The 14,341-nt window shown below is 40.6% G+C and overlaps 1 protein-coding gene across 9 annotated transcripts in view; it reads left to right on the forward strand.

The window, feature by feature from the left end:
• The window catches only part of MEF2C (myocyte enhancer factor 2C), a 215,427-nt gene that overhangs the window by 13,220 nt on the left and 187,866 nt on the right, over window positions 1-14,341 (forward strand). For all 9 annotated transcript variants that reach the window (XM_067464548.1, XM_060761767.2, XM_060761761.2 and 6 more), the window contains exon 2: window positions 7,990-8,088. The gene's annotated coding sequence lies outside the window, so the exon portion shown is untranslated. The remainder of the gene's footprint in view (window positions 1-7,989; window positions 8,089-14,341) is intronic.

Below are 14,341 nucleotides of genomic sequence, written 5' to 3' on the forward strand. Positions count from 1 at the left end.
GGGGCCCTTCCTTTTTCTTCAGCACTTGTCCCACTAGTGGGGTCCACACTACTGGTCTGTTGACGCCATTTCACCCATTCCTGCACCCATTCAGGGTGTATGCCAGCAGTCTTCAGAATATTGTACAATGTGTTCAGCCAGCGTTGCTTCAGTCATCCCTTTGGTCTCTTGCCAGGCACTTCTAGATCAAGAGCAATCTTGTGAATGGACTCATCTTCACCTCAGAGAATATGATCATACCATCTGAGGCATGTCCGAATTGCTCCAAATGGTTACACCATGCTTGCACTTGATATTCAAGTTCTTCCTTATCCTCAGAAGTAAGTCCAAGGTGCCAATTTCTGCAGATCTCTAGTAACTGCATCCATTACAAAAACAAAATGGAGAGGAGAGACATCTGAGCCCTGATGCACACCAATGGTTATGGGAAACTACGACGATGTGCCAGCAGCGGCCTGTACCCTGCTTTCTGGATTGCTATACAGAAACCGGACCCAGTTGACCAGTTCTTCAGGAACAGCATGTTGTCATAATGTGTACCAAATGACTTCATAAGGGATGCAATCAAATGTTTTCTCCAAATCAAGAAAGTAGGGGCCCTTTCACACTACGCAATTGTATCACTATGATTCCATTTTAACCACCATGGCAGCATCCAACAATTTGCAGTTTTGTTGTGGGCCTCCAATTTTTTATTTATTTATGGTGTCCCTAATGCAAACGTGTTTTTTTTTGGCAACCTTTGTTGAGAGGAGGGTTTGCCAATGAGGCTGAGAGATTGTGACTTATCCAAGTTTACCCCTGGTTTTCCATGTTCAAGTGGGGATTTGAATCCTGGTTTCCTGGTCCAACACTCAAACCACTATACTGGACAAGCTCTCATTGGCAGTTTAAAGAGAGCTATTCAGAATATTTTGCCAACTAAAGCTCTATTATCTCACCAAACTCCAGCTTTGAGATACTGCTATGGAGTTAAAGTCTAATCATAGTGCTGCATTTGTTTATGAAAGTGCCCCAGAAATTAGCAGTTTATGGTCTTCCAGGTACAATTGGACTGTACATTTCATGATTTAGAAACCCCTGTGCAATTGGCTATGAGAAATAGAGCTGATTGGGGTTGCAGTTCAACAATATCTGTATAACAGTTGTCCACTCCTGATCTAAAGAACATATAGAGTTGATCTCAGTTTCTAAGTCTACAAAGTTATCTAAAAAAGGAGGAAATTATGAGTTTTCATCAAGTACATCTCAAGATGGCATCCTTTCTCTTGGTCCCTCTTCCTTTTTCCTTCCATTTTCCCTAGCATCATTGTCTTCTCTAAGCTTTCCTGTCTTCTCATGATTATAAGATCCAGGATTTAACCCTCTCGGTATTTCAGAATGTGAGGCCTCTGGGTATGTCCGAATATTCAAAGACCAGTCATTCTGTGAAAATGGCCATGCCTACACATCCCTGCCACCTAGAATAGTTCTGGGCATACACTGTGTCTGCACAGCTGCACTGAAATGTAGGAGGAATTAGTTATCTTGCAAGCCTTTCAAGTGGCCTCCTCTGTGGAGGAGGAGAAGTACAGAAAGAACAAGCAAAGCAGAACACAAGTCAGCAATATGTTTTTTTAAAAGGTGGGGCTACAGCAGTTAGCATATTTTGACATAGTAAGGGATGAGTCGAGTGGGTGTTGATTCTAGCTTGACAACGATGTTCATCCAAATATTAATCCCATTTAGAACAAACCCATGGAATCAATGACATCTATTTAAGTGTAGACTTATCTTTCTGAAATTAATTCAATATGTCACCATTTTAGTTGGGATTAACATTGGGATTTAGAGCATAGACTGTTGTAGAATCATAGAATAATAGAGTTGGAGGAGACTATGCAGGAAAACATAATCAAAGTATTCCTGATAGATGGTCGTCCAGCCTCTGTTTAAAAGTTTCCAAGGAAGGAACTTCCACCATACTCCCAGGCAGAGAGTTCCCCCGTTGAACAGCTCGTATGGTCAGAAAGTTCTTCCTAAGGTTCAGGTGGAATCTCCTTTCCTGTAATTTGAACCCATTGCTCTGAGTCCTAGTTTCAAGGGCAGCAGAAAACAAGCCTGCTCCTTCTTCATTATGACACCCTTTCACATATTTATTCATGGCTATCATGTCTCCATATACATGCCAATTTGTTTAAGCGATACTATTTTTAAGTGGAATGACTGCTTTTCAACATTTTTACAAATGGTTGTATGTTTTGACAGGAATACTATGAATAATCCATCCATTCTGTGAGGAACATGGGAGGCCAATGCCTTGTAATGTCCACCCTTGCTAGGCAGCCATACTCCAGATTTTCAAGCTGTAGTTTTTACAGTGCTTGTCAGTAGGGGCAGGGAACATCTGCATGAAAATAATGGTCTCTCCCTGTTGAGTTAATGAGATAATCTGTATAAATAAAAATGTAATGTTCGTTTGTGGGATTAACATAACTCAAAAACCACTGGACAAATTGACACCAAATTTGGCAAGAAAACACATTCTAATCCAATCTATGTATTTCAAACAAAAATAACTTTAAAAATGAAGGGGAAATAACTTAAAACTCCTCCAAAAGAAAAATACCTAACAGAGCATGCAAAGAAGTCCCCTCTCCAGCGCACGAGAGTTGTGAGGGAAGAGAAGCCTAGCTCTGGAGTCTCTTTCCATGCATGAAGGCAGAGTCCTCTTTCTTTTGGGGAGGGGAGGGATTGAGGAAAGGAAAGAGGGAAGGAACGAAGGAGAAGGTCTGGCCGACAGAGGGCCTGGAGGCTTAGCGAGGCAAGCCCCAGCAGCAGCTGGAGCCACCGTAGTGCCTCCCCCCAAGACCAGAGGAATGCAAGGCAAACCTGGATGCATGAGCGGTTGCCCACCATGAAGGAGCTAGCCTTACCTGCTTTGGGAGCCAAGCACTTGTGCACAGCCACACATACACACACACAGGCTCCCTTCCATCTAGATGGCCATGAGTTGGGAGGGCTTAAATTGTGTCTTCATTTGCAGCCAAATGAGGTTAGGCTGCATAGCCTTTGGGGCTCCCAACTGGATGGCCATCTGTCAGGAGGGCTTTGGAGCTGAGAGGTCTGTTGCGTAGAGGCATTGAAGCTGCAGACCCACTCTTGTTGTGAAAGAAGCCTCACTAGTAGTCAAAATGTGGGGAAGAGTTGTGGGGAAACTGCAATTGCAGCTCTTGGGCAGCACAGAGCCCAACATGGTAAAGAGGGCCCTGAACCAGAGGAGAGGGAGGGAGGCCAGGGAGGGACTCCAGGGAGGGAGGGGGATTGCTGGGAAGAGACACTTTGACACTGTGCAGGGAAGGACAGGCACGGGAAACCCTTTGGGGTATAGGAAGGGGCCCAGAGACCATCCAATCTGAACTCATTTTGCAGTAAGGGAAGACACCATCAAAGCCATCCTGACAGATGGCCATGCAGTTGGATTGGAGCCCCAAAGGCCATCCAATGCAACCCCCTTAAGCCTTCCCTGGGCCACAGCAATGCAAACCCAGCTCTTTCTCTCTTCTTTCATTACAATTAAACCACACATGGCCACAGCAACACGTGGCCTGGTACAGCTAGTACAATAATAAAGTACTTCCTCAAATAAAAAGCAGTTCAATTTGCATAGTTTATGCCAACAGTTGCATGTGTCCAAGCAAGTCCCGGGTCTCATCTTGAAGCTGTGTCATAAATATTTGTACCCCTTCCTCCCTCCCCCCCCCAAAAAAAAGCCCCACAGACCTGGTGTATGTGTGTGTTTACAGTCTCCACTTTCTCTGGTTTCTGCCTGAAGACAATAATGGAAGTTTACTGTGAAAACAACAGAGAGTGGGCACCTTAAAAACTAGTAAATTTATTCTTTCATGAGGTATAACAAATTTGTCGATCTTCAATAGGATTGTAAATCTTTGTAAATGTTGTTATTCCAGACAAGAACAAACACTTTTGTTATTTTTCTCCTTTCTAGGAGAAAGTCATTGACAACTGCACAGTATTCAGAAACTGTGGTTCAGTTTATTCCATGCCATGAAAGAAAGAAGGAAAAGAAAAGACAAGAAAGAGCATGTGGATTTTCTCTATTAAAGAAGCAATATTTCTATGCAGAAAACAAGTCTTTTCTTGGCATAGTTTGATCAGAAGACAATGCTTGTTTGACATTGCCTTCTTCCAAGACTGAAAGAGTGAGACTTGCCCAAGGTCACCCAGATTCAACGGCTGGTCTCTCATAGTCCAATACCATATTGAATACCCCTGCACTAAACATTATCACAGGGCTGCTTTTGATTTTTCTTTCTAATCTGGGCAATAGAAAAACTGAAGGAAAGGAGGGTCATTATATCTGATCCTGAAGCACATTTATAATGGCTTGTAGTAAAAAGAAGCCATGACAGTGAAAGCCTGGTTGTATTTGGTGACTCTCTGGCCACTGTAACTCTAAGTGGCCATCAATGCCTGTGCCTCAGTTATTAGGAGGTAGAATTACTTTAGATCAGAGATACCCTTTCTAGCAACAATAAACACAAGCAAATAATAATAATTAAAAAACTTTATTTATACTCCACCACCATCTCCTCAAGGGACTCAGAGCAGCTTACATGAGGCCAAGCCCAACAACACATCAAAAACAACAAGCAGTAATAAAATAACAAGCAATAAACAAAATAAACAATACAATTAATATAACTCACAAGTAGACAATAAACACAAGAATTAAAAAACCTATGGCTGGGCCAAATGTAATAGTTAAAACTTTAAAAATAAATGCTGGACATGAACAGAGGATGTCTCTATTTGGAGGGTTTTAAATCAAAAGTAAAGAGCAACCCAACAGGTAATTAAAGTACTTTTCAGTGTATTTGCAGAGGATTGTTTACTTTATTCAGGGAACACTGGAACAGCCATGTTTTCAGGCTCCTCCTAAAGACTGCCAATGTGGGGGCTTGTCTGATATTCTTGGGGAGTGAGTTCCAGAGTCGAGGGGCAACCGTGGAGAAGGCTCTCTCCCTCGTCCCCACCAATCGCACCTGCGAGGGGGGTGGGAGCAAGAGCAGGGCCTCCCCAGATGAACGGAGAGATCGTGTGGGTTCGTACACAGAAATATGGTCATGCTGGTAGGCGGGTCCCAAACTGTTCAAGGTTTGTAGGTCAGAACCTGCACCTTGAATTGGGATGGGAAAATGAACGGCAGCCAATGGAGCTCCTTAAACAGGGGAGTTGACCGCTCCCTTTAAGTCGCCCCAGTAAGTAACCTGGCTGCCACCCACTGGACCAATTGAAATTTCCAAACCGTCTTCAAGGGCAGCCCCACATAGAGTGCATTACAGTAATCCAATCTGGAGGTGACTAAGGCATGGACCACCCTGGCCAGATCAGACTTCACGAGGTATGGTCGCAGCTGGCACACGAGTCTTAGTTGTGCGAAGGCCCTCCCAGCCACCGCCAATGCCTGAGCTTCAAGAGTTAATGATTAGTCTAAGAGGACACCCAAGTTACGGACCTGAGCCTTCAGGGGGAGTGCAACCCCATCGAGCACAGGTTGCCACCCTATATTGTTGTTGCTGTTAACTACTATCAAGTTGGCTTAGTCCCCCCTCAGGTGTAGAGAAGTGACATGGTAGAAATACCAGAAATTTGACTTATGGTGATCCCACCAATGTGAGATTGCCAAGTCACCAATCCTCAACACCCTTGCTCAGGTCTTGCACACTCGGGGCCATTATTTATTTATTGGTTTGTTTTTTTGTTTGTTTACTGTATTTGTATACTGCTTTTCTCACCCCTGGGGGGACTCAAAGAAGTTTTCAGCATAGTCATGGCAGAATTTAATGCCAACATACATGGGAAGAACCAAAACATAAAATCCAACAATAACATATAACTGTGAATTAAACTATTAAAACCATATTAAACCATAAAACATAAGCAAAATTTAGACATTAATACATAGAATTAAAAACATATTAATAGAAACATTGAAATCACATAATCTAAAATCATGATTCGATGCCATTCAAAGAGTTAATTGCACGCAATTCCTATTCATTTCTTATACTGCTTACTAACCAAAGGCTTGGTCTCACAACCATGCCTTCGCTTTCTTTCTGAAGGCCAAGAGGGAGGGCGCTGATCTAATTTCACTTGGGAGGGAGTTCCAAAGCTGAGGGGCCACAACTGAGAACACCCTGTCTCTAATCCCCAACCACACCTGCGGAGGAGGCAGGGCCAATAGCAGGGTTTCCCCAGAAGATCTTAATCTTCTACATCAGTTGTTCCTAACCTGTGGGTCGCCAGGTGGTTTAGCCTACAACTCCCAGAAATCCCAGCCAGTTTACCAGCTGTTAGGATTTCAGGGAATTAAAGGACAAAACATCTGGGGACTCACGAGTTGAGGACCACTACCCTAGATGGTTCATAGAGGGAGATGCATTCAGACAGGTAAACTGGGCTGGAACCATTTAGGGGTTTTTCAGGCTAACACCAGCACTTTGAATTGTGCTTGGTAGCAAATTGGCAGCCAATGGAGCTGACTAACGGGGGGTTGCATGTTCCCTGAACACCACTCCAGTAAGGAATCTGGTGGCCACCTGTTGGACCACTTTAAGCTTCCAAACAGTTTTCAAAGGCAACCCCCAGATAGAGTGTGTTGCAATAGTCTATTTGGGATGTAACAAGAGCATGTACCACTGTGACCAAGGCCATGGCTCCCTTTGATTGAGACTATCCATTTCAAATGTAATCATTCAATATATTCTCGAAGGCTTTCATGGCCAGAATCACTGGGTTGTTGTAGTTTTTTTTTCGGGCTATATGGCCATGTTCTCGAGACATTCTCTCTTGCCATAGATGCAGGCAAAACGTCAGGAGAGAATGCCTCTAGAACATGGCCATGTAGCCCGAAAAAACCTACAACAACCCTGTAATCATTCACTTTTCCTTCTGGTTTCTGACTTGCCGAGCATTGTTGTCTCGCTTTAGTCATCTTGATTTCTAGGGAGAGTTCAGGCATGATTTACTTTAGGACCATTTGTTTGTATTCACACAAAATGGAGGCCTTATCACAAGTGCAGTTGAAGGTTGTGGCAGGCAGAGTTGGTTTATAGTGGAACCCCAAGGTTCACCAACTGGAGTCAAATGCAAAAAACATGCACATTGAGTTAATACTGAGCCCAGGAATTCATTCTGATTATCAGGCGTAAGAGGAGATCACAGTCCCTCACACTAAAATCCATTCTAGGTCACTCCATGCAGTTCATTTCAACAGTAACGTTTTGGGCAAAGGACTAGGAGTGAGTAATTTTGTTGCTTGTATTGCGTAAGGGGTCGAGGGTCAATAAATCCTTTCTGATATACTGTAAAGCATTGAGAAGTCTGCCAGTAAATCCAAATCTAACTTCTGCCCACTTTCTGCAGCAGGGGGTTGTCTGTTTTTCTTTGCTTCTGATACTCTGTTCCTGTTGCCTGCTCATACAATGCTAATACCAAAAAAGAAACACAACTATACTGACTGAGGACATTTCCGCATCTTTCCTTCATATTTGCCACCTGCAGTGATGCCATGATGCTTCTGGGCTAAATGTGTTGAGCACAAAGTATCTGATCCATATGTACTGAACACAATATACACTTTAAAATTCTATGTGTATTTATTCAGCATGAAATAATGTGTTTAGCAAATTGCAGTGAGCATAAAATATCTCACATGTGTACATTTTGTTCAGTCTGGCATTTCAGACTTTGTGTAGCTCACGATTATGATAATTCAGCATCTGCAAGACAGAATTCAAATGGAATTCATGGGAAATGCTCCATTTTTAATGGTCGTTTATAATGTATAGTTTCAGAGCAGTATCAAGTGTTTGCCAAAAGCTTTGCCGGAACTGTTATTTTCAGATTTTTTTTATTATTTAGTTCGCTAATAGAAACCTACATTTTAATAATGTCTTACTGTTGTGCTTTTAAACATTCAAGGTGCCGACTAAGAGTTGTAAACTGTGAAGTAACTACCATGGAACAGATTAAGTAAAGAACGGAAGGTGGATGATTTTGAACATAAAGAAGGAGTATGTGGTGAGTGTTACTTTTTTCTTTTTTCCATCATTTGGCATGACAAAAAGCTCAATTTATTACTCTCTTTCTTTTCTGATTTAGGGCTCAAGATAAACTCTGCAGTTGTGTGTACTAAAAGGTATACCAGTGACAAAGGTTTCCCTCTAATAACTAATTGCACATTATACCGTTTCAGCCATGGCATGTCACCGTATTTAATATTCACGTGTCACCCGTCAGCACCTGCCTTTGAAAAATATCCTTTACAATTAATTCATTCTACCAGAAATTATATACATTTTCATTCTCCCCTATGGATTATGAAATATTTAAATTACCCTCCTGGAATCTATATCCTATTATAATGAGATTTTGGGAATTTATATGTTATGTGCAATTATAAAAGCAATATGGATTGAAAGCATATTCTGAATGACTGGAGAACAAATACAGTATTGTTGAATAATCTTGTGGGGTAGATCAATCTATAGCCTCGGTTCCTCTCAGGGTGGGTTGCTGTGGCAACCGCCCCAGCTTCCTTTAAAACATTTTCCCCCTAAAGCTTACTTCAAGAGCTGTACCCAGCATGGGCCAAGCTTAAAAGCAGACAGATATGGGAAGAAGTGCTTTAGTGAACTGCTCTTTTAAAGCCGGGCTGTGGTAGAGAAGAGCAAAGGGAGGAGCAGGGTGGGGTCAGGGGATGAACGGAAAATGGAAACCACATCACCCCAGGGTTAGGATGCAGAAAACGGGGTTTATTTTCAATATCACCCTGGCTCTCTATAATTTAAATGTCACTTCTATGATGTAAATTGGCAGGCTCATTTTTTAAAATAAACGTTTGACTATCATTCCAAATTGGGGAGGGGGAAAGAACTTTGATAATTACTGGAAGGGGATGTTAACTGAGCACCCTGTGAAATAATCATACTTACAAGGGGGAAAAGACGCTTGGCTGCACCTCAGCCTTTGGTAAGGTTATGGAAGGGTTGATTATTCCAATAATTACACCTCCTGTTGTGAATTTTTTTTTTGTTTAATTCCGATGTCAGTTTCAGGTGGAGGACTGGGAAATGGTGCAAGATTTTCTGTTTCCTGTTGCCAGCAGGCCTGTGCCTAACAGGAACCCTTAATATTACCTTTTTGGAAGGAATCCAAAGGGGATTTGCTGCCAATTATTGGCTGTTTGTAACACATGTTTTTAAAATATGGTCTGGAGGTGCTGGGGTTTCAGTGTAAATTATACAGAATGCTAAATGACACAGGAAGATTCTACAGGTGTGTAAAGAGCTATTTTTATTTGTGTACTAAAATGTGACCTACAGAGTTTTGAGAATGAAGGAAGTGATTTGGCTCCTACAGAATTTGTCTGTGAAGGACTGAAAGACCTTTTAAACAGAGAAACAGAGGGAGAGGTGCCTTGTTCTTTGCTTGGAGATTCTTCGCTCCTATTGAAAAATAATACTAGCACAAACCACTTGAGCACCAGTCCTCAGTATAAGGTCATCTCTATATATAGACTACTCCCTAATAACCTAAATATGCACATGGTGCACGGGACATATGAAGCCACTGTATATATTTCTTTTGGCATGATCATTCTCTGATTTCAGCCTATTGAGTCAAAGTAGTGCTGACCTTTGCCCTGTCAAACCACTTTTGGGGTTTAACCTTTTATTTTTCCAACTTTACATTTTTGCTTGCTTCACTTCCACATTGTTGTCACAATTCTAACTCCCTGCAAAGTTATGTTATGCTTTCTCTTTGTAAAAGTATCAAGAGGATAGGTAGAGATAAATGAATGTTGCTGCCTTTTTCAAAAGTGTGCCATTTTGCTGGATTTTGATGGCATCTAAAACATGCAATTAGCCTTCGAGGTGGGAACTGGACTTATCTTGGCTACAGCTGCATGAAAATACATTTCAGGATCAAATGGATTACTTCCATTGGATTTTCCACATACTGTAGAATTTGCCAGTGGTGGGTGTTGCCTCCTGCATAATTAAGTGGTATATCCACTCCAGGTTTTAATGTGAACCTTAAAGATGTCCAGTGTGCTGAATCCTATCCCCAAAACAGATAATAAAGTTCACAGATCTCATTTGATCTTGGAAGCTAAGCAGACTTGGGTCTGGTTACTACTTAGATGGGGAACCATCAAGAAACACCAAGTTCTGGAGACTATTTCAGAAGAAGACAATGGTTAGTGCTCCTTACCTTAACTATGGCATTCATGGGGTTGCCATAAATCAACATGTAACTTGTAAGCCCATATACACAGTGACATGGGAAAAAAACAACCATTTCTCTCTAGCTCCTCCACACACCCTCTCAAGTTTTTTATGGAGGACTACGAAACCTTCTGGAGTAAGGTTTTGGCACAGCTGAGAGCTCCATGAGCACGGGAAGAGAATTCCCAGTTTTGCTGACAATTGATATAAAAATACCCCGATTGGATACAAAGCACAGCTCTGGATCCTTGCTATAGGTCTTGAATGGACGATGCTTTGGTGAGAAATTGACCATGCACTTCTTAACTTATGAAGAAAGTTACTAATCACTTTCATATACAGTTCCAATTAGCCAGATTGTGTGAACCAAATTAGTGGAACTTGAAAACTGTTCAGCAGTAGCTTTCTTTGAGCATCATTTTCAATATATACCTATATGAAAGCAAACTCCTACATATTATCTATTGGTCTTCATAAGTACCTCACCCCCACACCCACACCCCAGTCTCAAAATAACATGCATGCATACAGATCAGAAGGAAAGAATGAGCAAACTATGGTAGAGGCAATGTATACCTGTATTTATAGGAAGATGCTATTTCAAGTAATGGTATTTACACACACTGGGGGTTATTATGTGTCCTGGTGAGGGACCACACTTCAAACATGACTGACTAGACATTTGGAACCCGTGTGTGTATGTGTGTATGTGTTAAGGTCAGGGGCCACATTAAGTCCATGGACCATATTTCACCCACTCCTGTTTTAGATCAATATAGCCACTTACACATTTGGATTCCCATAGTCGAGGGGTTGCTATGTGTCCTGGTGAGGGCACTTCAAAATTCACTGCTACATTTTGTTCATGTGTTTGTCTCCCTTGAGATAACCACAGATCAAAGTGACAGATGACCATGCATAGGAAGCTGATGGAAGGTATATCTTCACTAGTCTGGCTGATAAGGAATAGACCTTGCCTTATATGAACATATACTAGGAAAGAACAATTCTTTTCTGAGAAGGGAAAGAGCACACCTTCCCACATGTTCCCCTATTCCCAAAGCCAACTGACATTGATTAGTTTGCACATCACAATTAGAGATGGGTGAATCTACAGATTTCAGATTCATTGAATTTCCTATTTCCCAGGTTGCAAGTTGCCATTAGCCCATTTGTTCATCAGTTCTCAAACAAAAAAAACCTCCATATCTACATATCTATTTTGTGTGCATTTTTCAGGTTTTGGCATATAAATTTAACACATCCAGATTAGTTCTATTTATACGAAAATTGTGACATCACATATTACTCCTATATCCCAAATTGTAATACACTGTAGCAAAGTTCCATCAAAAAAGGAATGATTGGAAAAGGAATTATTTTGAACTGCAGCTCCTTGAAACCTCAAGCAAAGGTGGCTAAATTGCACTCCAGAAACAACTGTTCCATTCTTTGTCATTCTGTTGCACCCAACTAAAAAGTCTCTCTATGTTTCTACAAAAAAGAGAATTTGCTAGATGCCACGTTTATTTCTGAGTATTTTCAGAACTATACTTCAAGCACATATGATGCAGAAGTAAGTGTGTCATGAGCAGGGCTCATTCCAAATCTAGAAGAACCATTGAGGCCCTGATCTTAGATCACACCATCCCTTGCCTTTCTGTAACTTTTGAATTAAAGTTACAGAAATGGAAGGGATTGTATTGGTATTTCAACATATGTGCTCTAGTAAAAAAATGGATAAGTCATGACTACAGACAATAATAATGGAAAGAAGATAGTATATACATATTTTTTAAGTTTTAGAATGAAAGTCTAAGTTTTCATTGGGAGGTGTTTAACAGCATGCCTCACTCTCCTATTAAAATGTGTAGGATTTAGGATAGGTCTATCTATGCTTGTTGTTTGCTCAGTGACATTGGATGCACATTGAAATAATTAGTAATCAATTTTCATATGTGAACAACTATTACAGAGGAAATATCACTATCTTACGCAGTGTCAAGTGCAGTGCTTTTTGAACAAGACAGCTTATCACATTCCACCAAGTGACTATGTAATGCATTATTGAGTGATGTGCCTGAATGCATAGGTGAATTGGACCTTTGAAATGTTTAATTCTGACTCTATATTGAGCAATGTGATATACACTGTCATCTCATAAACCAGCCTCTATCTATAACATGTTCTCCAAATGTGCTAGACTGCAACTTCCATCACTCCCTTCTAATTGGTACTGATGTTGAAGAGGGGTCCCTGGTCAAAGTGGTCCCTGGTCAAAAAAGGTTGGGAATCACTAGTTTAGAATCTGCAGGGTTTCTCTGCACTTTGCATATAAGGTCTTAAAATAGATACTTAAAATGACCCATCAAACCTACTTTGTTTGCAATGAGCAAAATCGTTGCACAGTTGCTGACACCCAATGTATCGTCAGTTAACAGTGATTTATCTCTTGCAGAAATACTAGATTTTGCAGAAGCATATTGTATGGTGAATGAATAAAACCACATTACCTTGACCTACTGGCATCATCTCCATCCATCTCCTAAATATCTATTCTCTAAAGAAGATTCTAGGCATCTAAAATATACAAAAATTAAACCCAAATGCAAACACATCTATCTACTTAACTAGCTATCCAATATAATAAGAACATTTTTTTCTTTATTGTTGTGTACCTTCAAGTCATTTCCTACCTATGGAGACCCTAAAGCAACCTTATCACAAGGTTTTCTTGGCAAGATTTGTTCAAAAGAGGTTTGTCATTGCCATCCATTGAAGCTGAGGAAATGTCATGTACCCAAGTTCACCCAGTGTGCTTCATATCTCAAAAGGGATTTGAACCCTGGTCTCTAGAGTTGTAGTCCTATACTCAAACCACAATTAAAGGGTTAATAGTGCCTTACAATGATTCTTATTGAAATTGTATTCAGTAGTTCCCGTCCTTCATATTCAGTTTGAATCTGGACAATTTCTCCCCAGATAGTAAGTTCAACTATTTGATCATTTTCTTTTCTCTGTTCTTTCAACTCTGCAAGTTCACAGGTTTTCCCCCTGGTCACTTTGGTTTTTGTTCTATATATATAAAAAGAACACACACGTTTTCTTTCTTTTTTCATTGCAGGCTCTTATACATGTGCATAACTAGGGTGTCCATTTAGATCATAGAAATAATTCCTGTATTTGGAGTTAACTTGTCCTACATCCAAACTCTCAAAATGGAGAAGTACAGGGCCATCCATCACTCTTATTCAAGGAATCACATTTTCCTCTTTTCCATCCTGTAGCCAGTGGGCAGAGTTCTGGATAAAGACAAGAGGAATCTAAATTTAAACCTACTACCCCTCCACCACTATTACACATGCTTCCCCACCATTAGCAGCCTGAAATGGAAATTATCCCAATTGAAAAATTATACCAATTATGCCAATGGAATGGAAATTACACCAACAGAAAAATGGCTGAAATATATCTTTAAAACTGAGTTTCATCCTCTCTGCCCATCGCCTACGCATGTAAAGATTCATTTCTCTATCTCTTTCTCAGAGTTTGAGAAGATTATTTTTTTTTAACTAGGACTAACAAACTGGCTGATGATTCTGGAAGCCATAGTATGTACTTTCTCCTGATGTTATCTCTGAGACCATCAGAACTTAGCTTAAAAAGGTGCTCTGTAAGAGCGGCATGCCATATGGCACCATCAAATACAATAATAACAATAATAATAACAATAATAATAACAATAATAATAATAATAATAATAATAATAATAAATTACATTTTATTTATATTTTGCCTTTCTCCCCTAGGGGACTCAGAGCAGATTACAGCAAACATTAAATGTCTTTACAATAATATACAATGAGAAACACAATGGCAGAGGCTTCTCCTTTCATTTCCAGCTTCTGGAGGTCATGCTCATCTCTGTCTCTGGAGAAGTGCTTTTTCTCCCTTTTCAAGCCAAGGAGCCTGTGTTGTCATTTCCTGATTGTGTAGCCAGCAAGACTTCTTGGAACATCTCTTTGACTTTTCCCACAGAAGTA

The sequence above is a fragment of the Anolis sagrei genome, chromosome 2 (assembly GCF_037176765.1).
Source record: "Anolis sagrei isolate rAnoSag1 chromosome 2, rAnoSag1.mat, whole genome shotgun sequence".
Taxonomy (NCBI): Eukaryota; Metazoa; Chordata; class Lepidosauria; order Squamata; family Dactyloidae; genus Anolis; species Anolis sagrei.